Consider the following 6,156-nt stretch of genomic DNA (forward strand, 5'->3'; position numbering starts at 1 on the left):
TGTTACTTGTGCCGTTCCCCTTGCCTGGAAGTTCTCTCCTGTCCTTCCACCTACCCAAACTGTAAGCATTAAAAAAAGGAATCCTCTCCTCAGGCTTCTGATTCTTCCAGCCTTCAGTGAGCAACTTCTTCTCTGAATTTCTAATCCTGCGTGATCTTTTTTTTTTTTTTTTTTACAACATTTAAAGTGGGATTTATTTGATGAATTGCATGAAGCTTTCAGAACATTTGCTGCAACTCAAGTAGAAGGAGGCAAGTGTTCACATAATATGTTAACCTGTAGTCAAGAAAGACATTTCAGCTAAAGTATGTCAGTCCCCCAATCTGAAATCACTTAAACATCACTGATGTAGTATTTGGAAGAATTTCTGTATACAAGATTTTTCAGACTGACATATAGTACTCAGTGCTTCAAGGGCTAGGTAAAATTAATTCTCTTTTGTTCAACAGTGCCTCCTTTCCACTAGATAAAGTTTGGTCTCCAGTCCCACTATCCAGTGCCTGCCTCACATTGAGTCGTACTTCACTGGACCACATAAAGTGTTTACATTATAAAAGGCTTCTAGATCACTTGGTTCAAGTGTAATAGCTGCTTTCATTAATGTCGCAGGAGCAAGGGAACTCTCTCCAATAATTCTCAGGTTGATACGTTTGATTTTCCAAGTATTCTCCACAAAAGGGCAGTGGATGAGTCCAAAAATCTGTTCAAAAATGCCCCAACAGGTGTTCCCTCGGTGGACAGTCCCAGCAAACTCTAACCATAATGAGACCATGGGGAGAAGTGCATTTCAGTCCATGGGAATTTAGGTTGGGACTGAGAAAAAGTTATTCTTCATTCACTAGTGACAGCAGACGAAGTCTCACAATTTCTGCTCCATGGTGGTCTATCACATTTTGTTTCAGATGTGTGGTAATAGAACCTAAGCTTGACGTCATGCCAGAAGTGCTGTGGCCCCCATTCTTCTTGACGTGGTCCCAGAATAGCATTCTGAGAATTAAGAAGTGCAGAGCACCAGTGACAGAATTCTGCGCCTAATCGACGAAAATCAAACTTCTCAGCTTTTCTGTCTTCTTCCTCCTGCTGTTCAGAGAGTCTCATGTCCTCTGTCTCAACTGGCCCTGCCACTTCCTTCAGTTTCAGTTGTGACTGCTCTTTCTAGTAATCCTTCGCATGCTGAATAAGGTTGTGTTTTTCAGTAGCTGGAGGTAGAATAACCCACTGTGCCGCCAAGTACTTAAATATGATTTCTCGGTGGACCGTTTTACGCCTCAGAAGTGCTTCTGCACCTTGACTGTACACTAATATTTCACGAATGGCATCTTGGTGGTCCTCAGGCTGCACCAGGCGGTTGGTGATGGTATCGCATAGGGCCATGATCTCGTCGTTGTCCAATAGGCCGAGCAGGTTACGACAGCCCTCCATCTCTGGGTAGCTGAGCCCCGACTTCTCAACCCCCAGAAAGGGGGGGAGAGGATGCCAATAACGTCGCCCCCTTAGGCCCACCAGGCTGGCACCTTGGCAACAGATCCCCTAATCCTGCGTGATCTTTATTGCACAGTTTGCATTTGACTGCATGTTGTTTGTGTCATTAAATATCATTTCAATTATACATTTTCATTAGATCCATGAACATTATAAATTCCATTTTGGCATTCCTTTGGCCAAATTCTCTTTCTTTGATGGGTACTTATTTTCTTCCTTTTATTGTTAATGAGCTTTTCTAGTGCCTGCCTTCTGTTCTAACTAGATGGTCAGTTAGTATATCAGTCGGAAAAGACCTACTGAACACCCACCATGTGCTGGCGAAATGTGTTCACGGCAGATTTATTTTCGCTGTCATGGAGCTCACAATCTCCCAGTTTTCTCCAGCAAGAAACCCCTATTTCCTCAAAGAGAATTACATGTTTTAAAGTCCTTTATTCCTGCTGTGGAGATACCCTCGCAAACAAGATATAAAGCACCCATCCCATAAGTTTGGCTACAAGAGGTTCCCATTGTCATGTCTAAAAGTAAGTAAGAGGGAATAATAGCAATTACATATTTACCATTTTTTGAGCAATTTCTGTGAGTCAGGCACTCTATAAAGCCTTTCATATGTATTAACTCATTTATTGCTCACATCAACTCAATCATGATAGACAATCACATTACTGTTATCTTCATGGCACAGAAAAGGAAACTGAAGCCAGGAGAGATTAGGTAACTTGTCCAAGATCAGGCAGCTGACAGATGGTGGAGTCAGGGTTAACTCCAGAACTCAGCACAATATAAATGTTAGTTACTCTTTCATATAATCCCTCAGTCCCTCGTCTGTAAAATGGGGATGTTAGGTTTGATCTGATGTATCCCAGTTTATTTCTGTAACGGGTGTATGATCAGAAATTCATCTGTGTATAAATTCCAAGGATCTTTTAATGATAAATTTTACTGAATTAAGAGTGTCTACACTTAGTGGTTGAGTATTAGATATGACTCCACCATGATTCAAATGTACATGAAGGTATGATTTATACCTATTTTCCTTCTGTCAGCAGTCCTTCATTATGTCAGTTTGGTGATGTGAATTTAATGGAGTTAAACTGCAGCTGCTCAAAATTGTGTGACTAATGACATTGCACTTCAGTTATAATTGGTACTTGATCCAAGGATGCTAGAGGTACACCTGGCAAGGTTAGTTCTACAAAAGGACCAGCGGGGCTGGTGGCAAATGCTTGCTCTCCTGTGAAGTCATGTGTGTTGGCCAAATTGATAGAGAGCATTTGCTAACAAGCCTTCTGGGGCACACCGTTGGCCCCCAGATCACTGCAAGTGCAGTGGAGTGGAAAGATCACAGCCAGGCAGATCTGCAGTGCATCCCCACTGACACCTGTTCAGCTTTCAGAGCCTGGCCCAGCACCTAAGATCCTGTAGGAGAGCTGTAAGGTTTAGACTTGATACAGATAAAAACATCTAGCATAAAGCTAGTATTTTGGACTTGCCAGCCTCTATGATCATATGAGCCAATTCCAATAAATAAATAAATAAGATATATGGAGAGAGATGCATGTAGAGATGCATGTATGTATATGTGTATTGGGTTGTGATAAAAAAATGTATTTTTTACTCTAGGTCAAGGTCAAAAACTGTTTTAAAAGTACTGCCTTAGGTCTTATCATGACCAATAATTGCACTATCTCCAAAAGCCTTGTAACATCACATCTTATTTCTCTAGTCACTCACCTCAGATCCACTGGTTTTACCATTTCTCACTGTTTGATACACACTCACACCTTCCCTGTTCTCCCACTCAGCTTAGGTTCTGTCGTTTTCATACAGCCCCTCCCTTAACTCCCTTTTCTTCCTTGACTTCAGAGTATTTGTTTGACACACTCCACCTTGGTTCGTCCCTAATCTTGACGTATTTCAGCCTGGACACAGGCAACAGACTGCACATGACTCAAGAAAATACAACTGTGCTGATTTGTTGTACTTTAAGTTCATGGCCACAAGTGCCAGGTGGGCTGCTGTGCTACATTTCTGGATAAAGTCACTCTCCTGCTCTTAGGCAGTACAGTTTCACACCCTTGTGTTTGTTTTCAATCTCAGGCAAACTCTATCCACAAGGAGGCAAAGACACCTGTTTTCATTTTGTTATGTAGCTAAAGATTCCGTGATAAAGAGTGTATTTTTCTTCTAAGACTTAGTAAAAGTCTCATGAAAGGTTTTAATTAACTGGGTTTGGGTCATTGGCCTGGTTGTGAACAAATCACTATGGCCAAGTTCTGGCTTTTGTGTCCACGCCTGTAAATCAGGCTGGATCCAGGCTTCCCAGGCCACATGGGCTAAGAATGAGGGAGTGCTCGCTCCCCCAAAGAGATGTTTTGGCTCGCCCGTGTAAAATGAGACAGGAGTCTTGTGTATGAGGTTGTATATGAGGTTCATAACACAATGCCGAACCCATAGCAAGTAAGCATTAGCTCAATACAGACGGCACATAGAAAAGCTTTGGGATGCAGACAAAGTTCTACTTAGATAAAATCTATAACCCTAAAAACTTCCATCACTGAACAACAAAAAAATGAAAATAAATAAAATATGATCTCTCTTCTTGCTCAAGATTCTAGAACAGAACCACAAAATGCATCTAAGGAAAGAAGAAAAAAGGAAATAAACTTACAAGCAAAAATCAGTGAATCAGAAAATAGAAAATGGTAGTTTTACTTCTCAGTTTTTTGTTTTTGAACAAAATAAATAAACGTACATAACTCTGGCAAGCTTAATTAAAAAAATAAAGGAGAGGCTAAAACACAAGTGTACTAAATAAGAATTAGAATCATGAAGTAAACAGATCCAATATTTTAAAAATTATAATTGAACACTATACACAATTTGAACACTGATGAATAGAATGATGTTAGCATGTTTTATGTTTATTAAGCAAATATTATACAAGTGAAACACGACCGTATTGTCATAGAAAGAAATCAAACAATTAAGTACAGCAAAACCAAGAAATCCCCTTTTCCATATCTCTTGAACTCGTCTTCTTAAAGATAACCACCGTCAAGAGTTGAGTGCTCATTGTTTTCCCCCACTGAGGCCTATACATATGTGTGTATTTATGTCTTCGGTGTCATATGGGAAAATCTACATGTGAGATAATATTATCCATGCTGCTCTGGAACTTCCCTTTTCACTTAAGCAAATGAGTTGATGGTAAATCTAGTGCTGACATGTGGATCTGCCTCATCCAATTTTACAGGTTCAGCGTGTTCCTTGGGAGGGTAGCCTTTTAAGTTACTTAACCACGTCTCTGTTGATGGACATTTAGGATGTTAGAAACTTTGCTTTTATCAACAACATGGAAATTGAGCATCTCTGCATCTTTGGGCACAAGTACAAGCATTTCTTTAGCATAAATTCCTGGAAGAATTTATCATTTCTAGTTTGATAGAGGGTGGCAACTCACCTTCCTAAAAGTCAACACCAATATACTTTTCGCATTACTCTTTTAGATTTTTTTTTTTTTGCTCATTCTTGAAAATCTTTTCTATCATCAGTGTTTTTACTCTGCCAATTGGATGAGGCCACCCAGCAATATATCTCATGCTTTCACTGCTCCCCAGTAATTTCTATTACTTATTGATCAGAAGAGTCAAAAGATAAAGCTCCCTCCTCAGTTTTCATCTCTCCAGACTTGGGAATATTAGTAAAATTTCTCAGGTTTATGTCTCTTCACCAGAATGGTTTCTAGGGATTGAAACAGACGTAGGAGCAGAATCAAGTTTATCCCCAGCTCTGCTCAAATTGAATTAGGTCTCCTCTCTTTCTTTCCTTCCTCCCTCCCTCCCTTCCTTCTTTCCTGATACATTTTGTAATGGGAGAGAGGTAGCTTGTTTCTTAATTTTTACTCATTTCTTTAGGTATTGGCAAAGAGGTTTTCTGTGAAGAAATTTCAGTCTTAAGGCAGAAGTCGAGCTGATTCTTTTCTATGAATGCAGTGGTCTCTTGCTCATCACTGACAATAGTAATTTTACTTATTGAAAAGCGTTTTTGCTTCTTCTCTTTGCAGTTTTACCTGTGGATATTGTTCCTTCTTTTAATGCAGTTAAGTATCGATCTTTCCTGGTGGTTCAAAGCAGGTTGACCAAATGTTATTACTAATGTTTGACTATTTTGTAACCTACAAAAACAGTGAATTCATATTTTGCAAGTCTCGTAAGACCCTCTGTTTCTCTGCCTATGCTTTTCTATGTTGTTTGGTCACCGATAGGGTTACCAGGTGGGGTGGGCTGGCCCCTTGTGAACCAGAACCTCTGAGGGCTTCCCACTGCCGAGCCACACCGCAAGCGGGAGGGGCAGAGGGCGGAGGTTGAGCACTGCTTCCCATTTCATCACCCTGAGGAACTGCTCCTCCACTTTTCATACCCACCTGTTGACTGTGGCATTGAGACTACACGGGACCACGCTCATCTCTGCGACAGCGTCTCCTACAGCAGGGGTCCCCAACCCCTGCCCTGGGCCGTGCAAATGAAGCTTCATCTGCCGCTCCCCATCGCTCCCATTACCGCCTGAACCCATCTCCTCCCAACCACCGCCCCCCCAGCCGCTCCCCTCCGCCCGACACCGCCCCCCACCCCCACCCCAGACGGTGGAAAAATTGTCTTCCACAAAACG

General features: G+C 41.3%; 1 pseudogene across 1 annotated transcript; it reads right to left on the reverse strand.

Annotated features, from left to right (window-relative positions):
* Positions 1–410: 410 nt before the first annotated feature.
* LOC309838384 (uncharacterized protein C3orf38 homolog) lies at positions 411–5,952 on the reverse strand (annotated as a pseudogene). The gene is made up of 3 exons: positions 5,912–5,952; positions 4,949–4,952; positions 411–1,443 (listed from the first exon to the last, which is right to left on the reverse strand). The product of its transcript is annotated as an uncharacterized protein C3orf38 homolog (transcript).
* Positions 5,953–6,156: the final 204 nt, after the last annotated feature.

The sequence above is a fragment of the Grampus griseus genome (genome assembly GCF_964374135.1).
Source record: "Grampus griseus genome assembly, chromosome: 20".
Taxonomy (NCBI): Eukaryota; Metazoa; Chordata; class Mammalia; order Artiodactyla; family Delphinidae; genus Grampus; species Grampus griseus.